At 41.8% G+C, this 15,776-nt stretch overlaps 1 protein-coding gene across 1 annotated transcript in view; it reads left to right on the top strand.

Moving 5' to 3' along the window:
- LOC123504617 overlaps positions 1–15,776 on the top strand; it is a 518,452-nt gene that overhangs the window by 87,145 nt on the left and 415,531 nt on the right. The gene's annotated exons all lie outside the window — the stretch shown is intronic.

Genomic DNA, 15,776 nt, shown 5'->3' with positions numbered 1-15,776 from the left:
ATTAACTCTTGGTGAATGGTGGTGAACATGGTGAGGGCGATACAAGAAGGCACCAGAGGTATAGAGACGAGGAGGAGGTCAGACTAGCGCTCGAACAGAAAGAGACGAGAATAGAGGCGTGGAGGTGAGTGTGGGAGTGACGGATGGCCAGCAGAGGCATACACACTACGTTGTAATCTCTATATGGTACACCGGAGTCCTTGTGGCGCCTTTAGCATCCCTGTTATCTCCTTTGCTTAATAAACCTACAGTGGAGTGTGGATGAGGACAAGGGATGGAGGTGGAGGCAAGATGGGGATGAGAGGTTGGACTGGAGTGGAAGATAGAAAGGGAAGGAAGGCTGGAGTAGTAATGAGATGGCTGCCGTAGCAAATGAGGAAGAAACCATTGAGGGAAATGTTGCAAATGTCAAGGACTAGTAGGAAGGAAGTTTAGGCTCGGTAAAGAGAGTGGATGGCGATAAGGGTCATAAATTTCTTACGTACTGAGTCTACTAACGCAAAAGAAGCAATAATTCCAGTGGCCTGACTAGATTTACACATTTTGGTGAGTGTATGGAAGCTTGTAAAGTCTTCGCGTTAAAGATGTTAATTGTGATTCAGATTTTTCGCTCTCTTAAATTAGAAAAAATATCTTCTGTTTTGAAAAAGTTATTTGGATTTCGCCTGTGATGCCGCATTAGTTCCTACCGTGTTCTGTTTATTATTATTATTTTTTTTTTTTACTTTCAAGCTAACTTCATTTTTTTTTTAGTTTATCTTTCTATATATATGATATTTTGTGCGCGTATCAGTTTCTGTGTCTGTCTTTCTTTTGTCTGTCTATCTGTATGGGTCTCTCTCTCTCTCTCTCTCTCTCTCTCTCTCTCTCTCTCTCTCTCTCTCTCTCTCTCTCTCTCTCTCTCTCTCTCTCTCTCTCTCTCTCTCTCTCTCTAACACTTAACACCTTCACGGAATTCATTATCAGCCACAAATCACTATTATAATACACAATAAGATGTATCAAAGCCACTGTGTCGTAATGAGCGGGAATGATCCAGGAGTGTGGCGGCACGCATCCGGTTATTGCAGTTGTTGTCCTCGTATTAAACGTCCCTGACGTCTTTCATGCTGCGGTGACCGATAACGAAGTGGTAGGTGATAAAGATCGTGTTACAAAAGAATGCGAGTCTGATCCTGCCTCGTTGTTTCTTTGGTGGATAAGGTAGCGCTTTCTTGTAATAGCAGTTAGCATATGATCTCCGTTGCAGCATGAGTCTGTTTCCAGTGACAGGTTATGATTTGGTTAACCCCTTCAGTATCATAACACGTTTCCATATTCACTCTGCTTACTGTTTTGGGTGATTTTATAGACCTTCAGAAATTCATGTGGGGATTAAAATATTGAAGACTGTGTCCATTAATCTTCTGACCTCCATACACCCGTCATAATGTCAACAAAATGGTCTAATCGTACACAAATCTCAAGTTAAAGGTCCCAGTATTGAAGGGGTTAACGTGCTGCAGCTGTATCAAATTTGTATCGACGTTGCACCTTTTCTTAATAAAATTCTAATGAAAAAATAGTATAGACAGTTTTCTCCTCTTACATAAAAAATTACTTTCATTATCCTTCAGATAGTGATGATGAATACCACGTTAACAAATTATGTAGCTGATCACTCATCGATAAAACTTTCAGTGGTTACAGTAAATGACTCATTCTGATACAGTTACATTGTCATTGTGGTAGTTTGGGATCTGAGTCTTACGTGTGCTTCATTCCATGCACGTTAGGTAAGTCCCCCTCGAGAAATGAAGGACAACACGAGGTCGTCTGTGAAGTAATTCAGCATCCCTCTCTTCAATCGGCAGTTGCTCAAGGAATATTCGTACCACATTCAGTATCATATATGCAGGTAAAAGGGCATACATAGCAAGCTAATATTTGACGAGATAGTTATAGCCTTGTGCCTTATCTTTGCAGATCATTGTGATAGTTTAAAGACAAGTAACTCTGCGACACAGAGCCCTAAAAAGACATTTGGATCACTCCGTTTAGTTTTCATACACTATCTGGAATGCTATATATCCAACACTTGTGTACATAACTAAGGAAACTAAGGATGTAGCACTTGAGGCCGGCCAGGACTCCCTGATGCTTATTCGGATTCTCAAATAGACCGACTATCCGCAAGTCATTTCCTCCTTTGCATTACGTGTCACGAAGGAGACAAAATGGAAATTGGGTGATTTGCACTTTTTTTTTAATATTATCGTTGATGTCGGCATTGGAAACACAGTGATCCTTACCACTACCGGAACTTCTTGCATGAGGCGGCCACTTACACGCGTTACCCCTCACCACCCCGTCATTTGCCTAGATGCTGATCACGGAGGAGGGAAGGAGATCTTCCTGTCCTTCGGCTGTATCCTCTGCGGTAAGGGGCTGAGGGGTCACGGCCAGGCCCAGCCAACACACCAATCCGCTCATTATAGTAATCGGCATTGCGCCACTCATCATCTTGGGCCGTGATATCACTTCCTGCGCCGCCAGATAGAGAAAGAACCCGTTTGTTAAATTTAAGCCGTGAATTTTTTCCCTGAAGACTCGGGAAGTTCTATCGACAGGTGAAATTATGTGCTCAATCTACGTTTGTGTACTGGTTAGCAGATGACGCCTATCGCCTCGTCCAGTGGCAATGAAACCAAGAGAAGAATGGGGTGTCATAATCTGGTTTGAGAATTGTGTTTAGTAGCGGGATTCCAGACGGCAATCCACTTTTCGTCACATTTATGAGGAATTGGACACTTCTAGTTGTACCTTGCTTTCCCATCATTTCCAGTCGTTGAGATTCCGCAGGTACACAATATTAGACATCACGTCTAGCTTATTCTTCATCTGAAAGGAAAGAATTTTCAAGACTGACTTTTCTTCGGACTTCAGTGACGATAAGTGACGGTGAGTGGGTGTCTTGTTGCTGGTCTCCTTTCCCTGCGGTTAAACATCTAGTGTTTGGCGACACCGTGAGCTGAGAGAGTGGGATGACCGCTACTCCAAGGGACATATGGTCGAGATTGCCTATTAATTTTGACAGCTGCGATTTCCGACCTCTCACTCACAACCTCCATGTTCGCTCAGCCTGCTCGCCCAAATTTGTCTACTCAATTGCCTCGCCATATTTTCCTTTTCTCCTTTACTGGAATTGTGTTGAGCATTAAGTCATCTGTACGTCTTCCACTACCGTGTTCTCATCACTCATACTTCCCCGGCTGTCGACGCTTCACAGGAGTTTGTGGCTCCGCAAATCATCTAGTTTTCTTGTGGTGGTATCTTTTTAAGGTTCCTAAACCAGAAGGTGGCTCACTTGACTGATGTCGGTGATTCTAATCCAGTAAGGCAGTAGTTATGATATATTGGATCTACGAGTATCCTGGTTGTCTTTACTTTTACCACTGTGCTATACTTGATCATTCGCTAATCTCTTCACGGCGTATTACTCATTTCAAGGGAATCAAGCAGAAAATCAAAGAATAAGGAGAAGCACAGGAAGTTATAATTACCAAGTGTTATTTTTCCATATGGTGTAGTGAGTCTCTAGTTCAGTAGCAGCTTCCGTACGGTGAGTCTAGGTGGCCGGCAGGTGGGTGACGGGGCCGGGACATTAAGCATGTGATTAATTATCTCAACATATTGCAGGATGCCATTCTGCGGGACTCCTCATGCGGGGCAACTGTTTTCGTTTTCTATCCCGTAGATTTCATTTTGCCAAACTGGGCATAAGAACTTAAGGAAATGAAGAAAGCTGTTGCGAAATAGTAAATCTCCTTTGGAATTACATTGTCTGTTATACATGTAGTGGTTGAACTAAGGATATGCAGTGGCTCTTTCTCTCCAGGAAATAATGTTGAAGACCAGCAGATGCATTTGTACTTGTAGACATGCTTGTATTCTGACGAAAAATAAAAACATAAAAGGCTGCAAGTGGAAGGAGGCAGCAAGAAGATGGCAGGCCTATACATATAGCAGTCTCTGTACAACACATATCTATCTATATTCACCTGTCTTTCACATCCATGGCTTCTTATATTACTCTAAAATGTTCTGATTTTGTACTAATAACCTAACTAATGAGTTTTTTCATCTATCTATTTCACTCTTTCTGAAGCTATTTTCTTTACTCCCTCTATTCTTATCAAATTTGACTACGTTACTTACTAATATAAATTCTGTCATTAATTTTGTGCACATTGTATTTTAACCTGTATCAGATACAGGGATAAAAAGTGAATACATAAAGTAATGAATATGAAACAAATAAACTCAAATTGTTGTAAAAGAGGAGTATAATGATAACTATAATGACCTTTAGAGTCAGTGTTTTCATTCTCCCAATTCATTTACCGAGCAAAATGCAGTGAACAAACTCATTTTCATAATTTATGAATCATATCACCGTTAGAAAAACTGGTTGTTTGCATGCATTGTACCTCCACTCTTCCCTCCCTTTCCCTGTTACGAGCTTCCTTTTACATTCTCGTGCCTCGTGACTCATACACAAACACGTACTCTGGATTTTTGGCTCATCCCTCACCTCCCTTTCCTCTGCAGCACCCCTTGATGGAAAACATACTGGTAATTGAAGAATTAAGATCATTGTGGTCAGTGATTCCTGCTAAAACTCAAGAAAACTACGCTGTGGAATTACTTGCCCAGTAGAGAAGGATTCTAAAGCAAAAGTATTTCATGTAACGAGTGAGGAATATAACTTATTATCTACATGTTCGGACGTATACCTGTGATTTAGCGTCGGTTGGTCTGGCAAGGACTTAATAAAGTGGTGCACCCAAATTACATAATGAAAAAAGAAGAGAGTTATGAAGTAATAATATTTTTCATTTTGAGTTTCTACGAGTTAGGTGCATAATTTGTTATAAGTGTGTATGCACATTTATTTGCAAGTTTACGAGTCACGCGTGCCATTCTCCACCTAAATTGCAATTGCATCCACATTGCAGCTCCTTCCATCATGAGTTTGAGCGATACGAGTATGTTTTGACTATTTATTATTGCTATATTTTTCTTCCTTCCTTCCTGTGCGTGGTCCGGCTTCTTGGTGGGTTAGATTTAAACGGCCTCAAGAATGTAATCAAGAGTGTGATTGTGGTTGAGGAGGGAAGAGGAGGGAATGTGTGCCACAGAGGTGAAGAGGAAACGATGTTTGTGGTGAGTGAGGGAGAATTCACGTCTGCTGAAGTGTTGGCTGTAGTGTTGGGTTGGAGGGAGGTGGGGTGGGGGAGGGATTCTGCAAAGGTAAGCTGGGAAAGAGAATACTGCAAGGAAACGCTTTAGGCTCTCATAAGGACTGTTTTCGAAGGCTACAAAGATAGAAATTGAATTTTCATGTATTTTTCTAGTGATGTTGGAAAATCTTTATTAGATCATCACAAGAAATATAAAAAACGCCCTTAAAACTCCAAAAATCTCCCACTTGATCAGCAGTAACAAGTGGAAGCAGATCGTTGAAACGTTTGAGAATTTATGATCCCTGCTTATCTGAGGCGGGGACAGATCAAGAGAGTGTGTGGAGAGACAGAGACAGGGTGTGGAGGAGACAGTGATGGAGGGCGAGGGATACAATTATCAGAGGCTGCGTAATGGCAAGGTTTGAAGGGCGTTAAAGGTGACAGAGGTGGATGGAAGGGCGTGGTGGATGGAGGATGGAGGATGGAGGTCGTTACGGAGGATGGAGGGTGTTGAGGCATGGAAGGAAGACGTAATGGATAGGTAGTTTTTAGTGTCAGGAAAGTGTTGTGTGGGGCGGGACAGATGTGAGTACTCGAGACTTGTTTGTAGAGAGAATGTCAGCATTTTGCCAGGAAATTGCAGGTTTCTCTGCTTTGCCTGAGTGAAACACGGGATGAATTATGAGTGAGACTTATTTATTTATTTATTATTATTATTTAAGTAGGAGAGAAGGCTAGACAAGGGCAACAAAATATTAAAAAAGGCCCACCTGAGTGCTGGTTCTGTAGAAGATAAGTAAAGGGTTATGTTAGGTTAGGTTATGGGATACAATGTCAGAGAAACTTCTTGTCGGTAGAACAGTAGAGAGAGAGAGAGAGAGAGAGAGAGAGAGAGAGAGAGAGAGAGAGAGAGAGAGTGAGTGTAACAGTAGGAGGATGAGGATGCACAACAACAACAGGAAGGACAAGAAAAAAAAAAGTAGAATGAAAAGAATGGCATGAAAAAAAAAAAAATGCTGTGAGAAGGAAGAGGAAGCTCAGGAGACAGGAAACGCACACAGTAGGAGTAGCAGGATGCAGAATAAGGGTTGTAATGATGTTATCTCCGTGTCAAGGTCGCCTGTGGCTGTTGTGTTTGTTAGGATCACCCCGTGCTGATCCATCCTTTCTTACCTTCTGACTCAGGCCGAGTAGGTCACACGCAGCTAAGCATAAACGTGAACCTGAAGGAAACTATGCACGCACATACCTCTCAGCACACACACACACACACACACACACACACACACACACACACACACACACACACACACACACACACACACACACCATCATCATCATCATCATCATCATCTCGGCTTTTTTTTTTTCATTTCTATACCGGATCGCTGTGTGAAATGAACCTTCTCTCTGTTGTTCTATTGTGTGTTTCTGCCTCGTGTATTCCCTTCTGCCATACATCCTCCTTCACGTAGTCCATCCATCTTTATTTCGGTTCTGCTTTCTTTATTGACCACAGAGTAACATTTTACAACGCTTTTCACCGTGATACGAAACAGTAACAAGTAGAATTAATGCATGAAGTCTTTATAAGTGTGTGTAAGAAAGAAAAAAAAGAGTTAAAAACAATATATTTGGAATTTCTACAGTTTTTTTTTTTTTTTTTTTGTGTGTGTTTTTTATATACCATGTGGACTTTTCACGGGAATTTATGAACTAAAGGGGATACTTTTTGGGGTACCTCCTATCTCAAAGCCCACCCGCTAGGAAACCGTTGCCCCGAGTGAGGAAGCCTAACCTACACTCGGACCGTGGACAGGATTCGAACCCGTGCGCTTGGAGACCCCTCGGACCCCAAAGCGCGCATGGTTCCACTGTACCACGGCGGCCATATTTTTAGAGATAAGAAGCGGCTGTGGAACGAGTAATGTCTCAGGGTGATTAGAAATTAAGAAAAGATGTACCAAAAATTAGTGAAGTGGTTCTCATTGATTTCTCTATATGTTCAGTAAGGCACAGTACTAAAAAAGCAAAGAAATAAGACTAGTGCCTCTGATAATGCGTAGGTGAAGAAAAAAAATGAGTGGGTAGTTATTTCAATAGGCAGTAATGTGTATTCATTATAGAGTACGGTGATTATTGGAGATTTAATGGAGAGAAAGACAATGGCTAAGTGGATTATAGTTTACTACACAAGGCCATTGAAATTACTTAACAGAGTGTTGATAAGACTTCAGTTACCTGGTAAATAAATGACGAATGAATAAGTGTCTCAGTGGTTGTAGTACAGACAATAATAGTGGTGTTAGTAATATTAGTGATGATAGTAGTAAAGATGGTAGTGGTGGTAGTGATAATGAATGTTGGTGGTGGTGGTAGTAGTAGTAAGAGTATTAGTGGTAGTAATGGTAACAGTGGTGGTGTAAATAATAGTATTTGTGTGATTATAGTGGTAATAGTAGCGGTAATAATGTTAGAGATAGTGAAAGTACTAATAGTAACGATGGTGGTGGTAGTATTAACAATAGTGCTTTGTAATTAATAGTGACAATAGTGATGATTGTGGTAGTAATAGTAGCCGTGATTTAGAAATAATAGTAGTGATGTAGATAATAATGATAATGAAGGTGATAGTAGTAGTGCAGTAGTAGTAGTAGTAGTAGTAGTAGTAGTAGTAGTAGTAGTAGTAGTAGTAGCAATAGTAGTAGCAGCAGCAGTAACAGCAGTGTAGCAAAGGATGCAAGAATGATGACGCAAGTTCCCCCGGTGCTGTGCTGTTACTGCGCCCGAAAGAGAAAAAAATATTGAGGATTCAGTGCGTGTGTTTGGGGAACAAGACTATTAGGTAAGAGATATGAGGATAGGCAAGAGTGTCGAGACTTTCCTTCTCTCGCCACGATCACAAACGTTTCGTTTTCCACAGTGACAGCAGCTCTTATGCAAGGATTCCGATATTTAACTGGACAATGTGAAGGGAAATTTCCATAGAAGAATATAATAAGTGGTTTTAATCAGTGCCACATACAAACAATATATGAAGTTATTCGTAATTCATGTGACGTGTTTTAGGTTATCAGTTGAGTTAATAATGTGATGGGACGAGAGGAGAAGTATTTAAGCATGAATATTGTCACTACTATTATTAAGTCGTATTTTCTAGTTATTGTGAGCTTGCGTAAGAGTTTGTTCAAGGTCTGCGAGGAGGGAGAAGTGGAGGAGGAGGAGGAGGAGGAGGAGGAGGAGGAGGAGGAGGAGGAAAGGACACGTGGGAGTTTGGAGGAAATTCCTGAACACACACACACACACACACACACACACACACACACACACACACACACACACACACACACACACACACACACACACACACACACACACACACACACACACACGAGAGAGAGAGAGAGAGAGAGAGAGAGAGAGAGAGAGAGAGAGAGAGATTCACTCACCTGAAGGAATGGTAAATTTGAAAAATCTCTTCTAATGTCCAAGAGTTCGTAGAGGTAGTGAGTGAATGAGTGATTGAGAAAGTGAGAAATAAATGTGTTAAGGAAGAATGTAAATGTAAGGAGGATGAGCACCGGAAGAGAAAGGCATTAGATAGCGTGATTGAGAAGAGAGTAATAGGAATGGTTGTAGGAGAGGAGTGAGTGGAAAGACTGGAGAAATGAAGAATCAGTTATGTTTATGCTCTCTCTCTCTCTCTCTCTCTCTCTCTCTCTCTCTCTCTCTCTCTCTCTCTCTCTCTCTCTCTCAACAAATCATTCAAAACTGCTGCTGAATGTACTTTGGCACCTTAAAGTTGTAGTGATCAATGGTAAAAAAGGACACATTGCATCTGACGATTTAAAGAGTTAAGTAAAGATATCTGTACTTTTCTTTCCTTTATTGTTCATTGGTCACATAGCAATACCTACACTGATTGATTTCTAAAATTAACAAAACGGAAGAAAAATCCTCATATGGTATTTTTCTTCATCCTCGTGGTCTTTGGAACATTTTTCTCGATTTTTCACATATTCAAATGAAATGCATACATTCCTTGTGGTATTCATGGACAGAGGAACATTTTCTGTGGTGCTGTTGTTTTGTATGATGAAACTCGGGTGCCGGACTCAGCAGTTCCATGGCTCTGCGGTTCCCATGGCACTGTGCGCCACTCAGTGCTTGTTGTGGTGGGCATTGTTGACGAAGAGTCGGCGGCCGTGCATGACTACGTAGCCCAGCGTCTCGGCGCGCGTCACGGCGGCGTCATTGCGCAAGGTGGCGAAAGCGAAATTCTTGCCTGCGATCATCTTCACGTCGAACACTTTGCCGACCACGCTTAGCGCCTCAGTCACGTCTTCGCGCGTGGCGGTGGGCGGCAAGTTGCCCACGAACACCTGAGGGCGTCCCTTGTGGGAACGTAACACGCGGATCTCTTTACCGCTGATGACGTGCCGCTTCTTTTTGAGCGCGTCTTTCGCGTCATCGGGGAACTCATATTCCACGAAGCCCTTGCTGCCGCGCGTCAGGTACAACCGCAGCACGTCCCCGAACTTGGCGAAGTGCTTCATGACATCCCGGCGCTGGACGTCCTCTGGCAATTCCTGGATGTACACGCGGCACTTCTCGTCAGGAATGTATTCGTCCAGACAGGTCTCGGGGACGCATGGGGGCGGCATTGTGTCTTGGGCGGGGCGAGGCTGAAGGAGAGACTGTTGTTGTTCAGTCAACATGCTCAGCTGGGAGCCTTGCAGGTTTCGCCGTTGCAGACACCGCCAGCTCAGCTGCTTCATTATGTCTCGCACTGCCTCGTAATTCTCGACACACACCTTGCTAGGAGCTTTCTCTTCCTTTTGGTTTTCCTTTTCCTTCTGTTTTTGTTTCATGTTTGTCCTTCCTTCATCTTCACTCTCTTCTACATACCTCTCGGAGGAATGCATCTTGCCTTGGGCTTTTCTTTTGCCATTTGCTGTGAACACTCCTTCCTTCTCCTTTTCTTTCCTGCTGTTCTCTATATACAGCTTTTTCCGTTCGTTTTCACTGAGCGAGGCTTTAGAACTCTCTTTATCTGTGTGTTCCTCCTCATCCATTTCCTCGTCTGAGTAGGTGTGTTTCTCAATGCGTGGAAGTTTACTGGAATTAGAGGACGGGGAGTCTTCCCTCTTCCTCTTCGCGGCTTGGTGTTCTTTGTTGTCCTTCCTTTGGGCGGCCAAGGCGAGGAGTGTCGTCTGCTGTACAAATGCCGTTTTTTCCTCAGGCAGGAAGGCATCGCATACAGTCCCCACCAGGGACAGCGCACGCTGCAGCGCTTGCTCTTTCTCCTCAGCGGTGATGTCAAACTCCTTGACAAGCGGGACCTCCAGGTCGTCATCAAGCGGGTCCTCCGCTACCTTCACCTTGGGCCTGCCGGTGACGCGGTCTAACAAGAGGTGTGTCACCTCCATGAAACCCACGATCTGATCCTGCACGCAGCACGAGCCCGCCTTCAGAGCGATCCTTACGCTGCGCTGCTCCTCAAAGTCCACGAAGCAGCGAGGTCTGCGGCGGCCGTCTTTAAACACAAACTGCACATGCGTCACTCTGCCGTACTTGCTCATCTCTTGTGCCACTTCGTGTTCCGTGAGTACGTCCGGGTCCCCGAAGCCGTACAGCAGCATCGTGTAGCCTTCGCGCCACTCGGGGCCGTAATGGTCGTAAATTCGGTTCGGCTCTTTCCTCTCGCCCTCCATCCTGACCGTCACCTGGCGGCCGCGAACCTCCACCCTCCTGTGCTGTAGCATCCTCAGCACCTCCTCCTTTGTGAAGAAAGTCAGCAGGCAGAACCCAGCGGGACGTCCCTTCTTCATTCTTCTCTCAAATTTGGCCACATTGCCAAAGGGCGCCACAGCCGCCCTCACCTCAGCCTCCGTCACGCGGGGATTGAGGCCCCCAAGAAACACCCGCGGCAGGAAATCTTGCACAAACGCCACTCTTTGCTACCTGCCACGGCCAGCACTCTGCCGGCCGCGGCACATAAGTTTGCGCCTTTTTTGTATTGCACGGAGCCTTGCAGCCCGTCAGGACGCAAAAACAGCTTCACGATGGTGCCATACTGCGCGAAGTAAAGTTTCAACTGGAAGCGATGTAAAGCTTCTCCCGTGAGGCTCCAAAAGTTGATCTTAGAGCTGCCGCAGCGATGGAAGCTGTGCAGACGAACCTCTGCCTTCTCACGTAGTCCCTGAGAACCTTTGCTCCCGAGAAGGAGTTCAGAGCTCGGAGTGTGAGGCCTGTAATGCTCAGTCTCCATGATATGCTTCGCGATGTTCATGATGCGAGACTGAAGAGCGGTCACCTTTAGCAACGTTTCCCTCTGTTCTGCTTTTCGTTTCCCGTGTTTCTAGAAAGCCGAATCCACAAATACTAACACCGTTTGCTCTCCCTTCAAGCGTCCACTCCTTGGCATATGTCAGTAGTTAAGCTGAGGATCCTTTGCCCAGTAATCCTTGTCTAGCGCTTCTCGTCCTTCTATGTCTAGATCTAAGCTACAGCTCTAAAAACCCGTACACACACACACACTCTCTCTCTCTCTCTCTCTCTCTCTCTCTCTCTCTCTCTCTCTCTCTCTCGGTCAAAGCAGTAAAACACAGGTATTTTTTCCATTGTTTTCCTCTCCTAGATCCAATCTCCTCTGTTTTAATTGAGGTGAGTCAGTGTAGTGAAGATAACGGGACTGCTACTCCATTAATGTATAGTGCGTATAAAATTGTGTCTTTTTTTATATATATATTTTTTTAGGATGAGAAAAAAAGAGACGAGTTTATACAATGTTCTCGGGCTGTTACATTGGCAGAGAGAGAGAGAGAGAGAGAGAGAGAGAGAGAGAGAGAGAGAGAGAGAGAGAGAGAGATTTCACTACTGCTTTGTTTGTTTTTTCTTTTTTTTCTTTTTTTGAGGAAAAGAGATGTAATGTTGTGTATATCAATTTTTTTTGCATGTTTATTTTATGCATTCAGTTACTCGGTGTTGGTTAGCTCATAAGTCTGAAAGTATGTCAAACCTTTATTAGGGAACACACACACACACACACACACACACACACACACACACACACACACACACACACACACACACACACACACACACACACACACACACACACACACACACACACACACTGAGAGAGAAGCAGAGATAACAGAAAAAAAATAAATTAACCTGATATTTTCAAGCCTTGACCCCTTCAGCACCATGACGCGTTTCTATGTTCATTCTGCTTACTATGAGATGATTTTAGACAGCTTCAGCAACTCATGTGGGGATTAAAATAGTGAAGATTCTGGCCATTAATCTTATGATCTCAATAGACTTTTCCTAATATCAACAAAATCGTCTAATTATACCCAAACCCCAGGTAAAAATACATCCCAATACTAAAGGAGTTAACAAATGCACTAACCTTCTTGAAAAAAACTTCAAATCTATCTTCTAATTTCTTGAAACACATACACGCTTGTCTAGGAAGATGATGTGAACAGACTAGGTAATCAGGTTGTTAGTGCCGAGTCTATAGGGAACTTTAAAAGAAGATTAAACAAACTTACGTAAGGAGATGAATGGAATAGACACGCATATGTTATACAGGAACTGCCAAGTGTATAAGTATCTGACTGTTACTTGTAGTTTTTCTTTGTTTTGGTATGTTTATATTTTAACAACGAATGAGCGGAAAGTAAAGAACAAACTAGATATAAAAAAAAATGCACCAAAAACTTACCTCAATACTGGGACACATTTTTTTTATCTCAGTACTGGGACACATTTTTATCTTGAGATTTGATCAGACCATTTTATTGACATTATTAAGGATCTATGGAAATGAAAAGATTAATGTCCAGAGTCTTCACTATTTTCATCCTCCTTTAAGTTTCTGAAGCTGTATAAAATCACCAAATAGTAAGCAGAATGAATATGAAAACGCGTCATGCTACTGAAGGGGTTAATAAACGAAACAGTGAGGAAATGAGATTCAGAGGGAAAGAAAAGCCGAACTGATTACAATAGAATAAGAATAGGTTGAAGTCGGGAAGAGATGTTGAGAATCGCCCGAAGGAAATGAGTAAAATAGAAAAAAGAAAGCTGGAAAGGTTGTCATAAAACGCAAAATAATGGAAACAATGCTAAGGTGCTGAGGAGGAGAGAAGCAAAAGTAAAATTGAATGCTAGAGAACAAGAATATGGCTGTAGAAAGGAAGATATGAGGTATTTCAGAAGGGAATGAGTAAAACTAGAAAAGGAAAGTACTGCAGGCTGCTACAAAAGGGCAGGTAATGGAAACAATGCAGGGGAGAGAAGGCAGAGGGAAGGAAAAGACGATTAAAACGTGAGACAGGAGACGAGTTAATGGCTGTCGGTGCGTGCAGACAATGAAGTGAAAATGGTCATTGCGTAACTTGGGAAGATGCGTAGTAACTCTCAGCTTCTTTTTTTTTTTTTTTTTTTTTTTTTTTCTTTTTTTTTTTTTCTTTGTCATTGTTTTTTTTTTTTTTTTTCTTTTTCTTCTTCTTCTTCTTCTTCTTCTTCTTCTTCTTCTTCTTCTTCTTCTTCTTCTTCTTCTTCTTCTTCTTCTTCTTCTTCTTCTTCTTCTTCTTCTTCTTCTTCTTCTTCTTCTTCTTCCTCCTCCTCCTCCTCCTCCTCCTCCTCCTCCTCCTCCTCCTTCTCCTTCTCCTTCTCCTTCTTCTTTCTTCCTTTTCCTTCTTCTTCTTCTTCTCCTCCTCCTCCTCCTCCTCCTCTTCTTCTCTTCTTCTTCTTCTTCCTCATCCTCTTCTTCTTCTTCTTCTTCTTCCTCCTCCTCCACATAGTGTACATATCTTAATATCCTGGGTATAATTAAGCTAATGTAATGTCTATATGTACATAAACTCATAAATGTGTAATATTCTTTTTCTCAATTTTACAGTTGATATTAAATACACTGCATACCCTTGCCTTCCACATTCCTCATTGCATATAGCCGCTCCAGCTGCCTCCGTATGTAAAACTGTTGACGTAATGAAGGAGTAATATTTCAGTCTTTACCTCATGACTCTTCCTAGTGATATTCATATGGCAGTGTTGAAGTAGATTAATAATGACGTCTGTGAATGTTTAGTGAAATCAGTCTTGTCTTGCCTGCATAATTTTCACGGATCATGTATCATTGTTTTTTGTATATTGTTGTGCATGGCGTGTTACAGAGACAACAATAAGAAAAATAGTTACATAGTTAATATTTGATAGAGGAAGAAACTATTGTCATGCAGAGCGGTCCGAGTTTAGTATGGTTGGTGGTAAAAAGGTCTGTTTTCTTAGAACACTTGTTGAGTCTCGTTTTCTACCTCGAGCAAGAGTTACATGGCTAGACTGAACAGTGTATGCGCAGAACTACTCGAGAAGGAATTAAAGAATAATTATCTAGGGTTTATTGTATTTGATGTAACACAATAAATGGATAGTTGAATATTTCCCATAATATTATTTTTTAATTAAATTTATAAGTTAACGCTAGTATGCTTGAGAAGAAAGTGTTTAAACTATTCCGTATCAGTGAGATGAGCTAGAACGGAAGTCAAGAGAGAGAGAGAGTGTTGAAATAATTTAAAAAGCTATCATTATGAAGTACACCAGCACACTACTTTCCATAAACTACTGTGTTATCAATATAATATAGTGCCCATTGTCAAGAAATAAATCAATATGGCGATTAGGATTAATTGAAAATGAAAGAAAGTCCCGATGTATGTAATATTAGAGTTATATCTATCGGTCCTCAGAGGTCATTTACGGTAGATTGTTGTGTGCAGATGTAGTCCCGATATATATAAAGATACAGGTATATTAGAATCATTACAAAGGAGAGTAATTAAAAGGATGCATGGATGAGGGATTTTCTTTACAGGAGCGAGACTGAAGCTTTTATCTTTGTATTTTTGAGTGAGCTGTAGGTGTAAGAGAGGGATTTGATGGAAGTGTTTAAGTGATGTATTGGAAATAACAAGGATGGCATAAGCAAAATTCATGGTGGCCTCAAGCTTGATGAAAGATTCACTTGAAAAAGAAAGGAAAGAAATGGTTCTCAAATAGAGTAATAGATGAAGGGAATGCACTCGATAATCATCTTGTTAATACTCAGTTATTAGCGAACTTCAAAGATTGGACGTATTTATAGATTGTGGTGATAGATGGAAATAAGTAGTATGTTTCATGTAGAGCTCCTGTCTTCTTGCAGTTCTCTTACTTTTTTTAGTCTTTATGTTCAGGTAAGAGAACATATTTACGTGGAGACACATTTGCTTTTAATTTTATCTAAAGTGTAGAGTTGCAGAAAGACTTACAAAACAAAAATGAATTAAATGAACAGCATAGGGTGATTTAAAGGAGAATTGGATATATTCATAGACAAACATGGATAATGGATGGATAGAATGGTTCTATATATGGACTGCCACGTGAAAGCATATACACTGGCTTATTTCATCTTATGTTCCTATAGAAAATATGCAAATAGCGATATTCCATAGGTCGAAAAATTGATCTTTGTGTGTAATTGTT

Source organism: Portunus trituberculatus, chromosome 16 (genome assembly GCF_017591435.1).
Source record: "Portunus trituberculatus isolate SZX2019 chromosome 16, ASM1759143v1, whole genome shotgun sequence".
Taxonomy (NCBI): domain Eukaryota; kingdom Metazoa; phylum Arthropoda; class Malacostraca; order Decapoda; family Portunidae; genus Portunus; species Portunus trituberculatus.
Note: the sequence above shows the minus strand (reverse complement) of the source record. Positions and strands in the feature narration are given on the sequence as shown.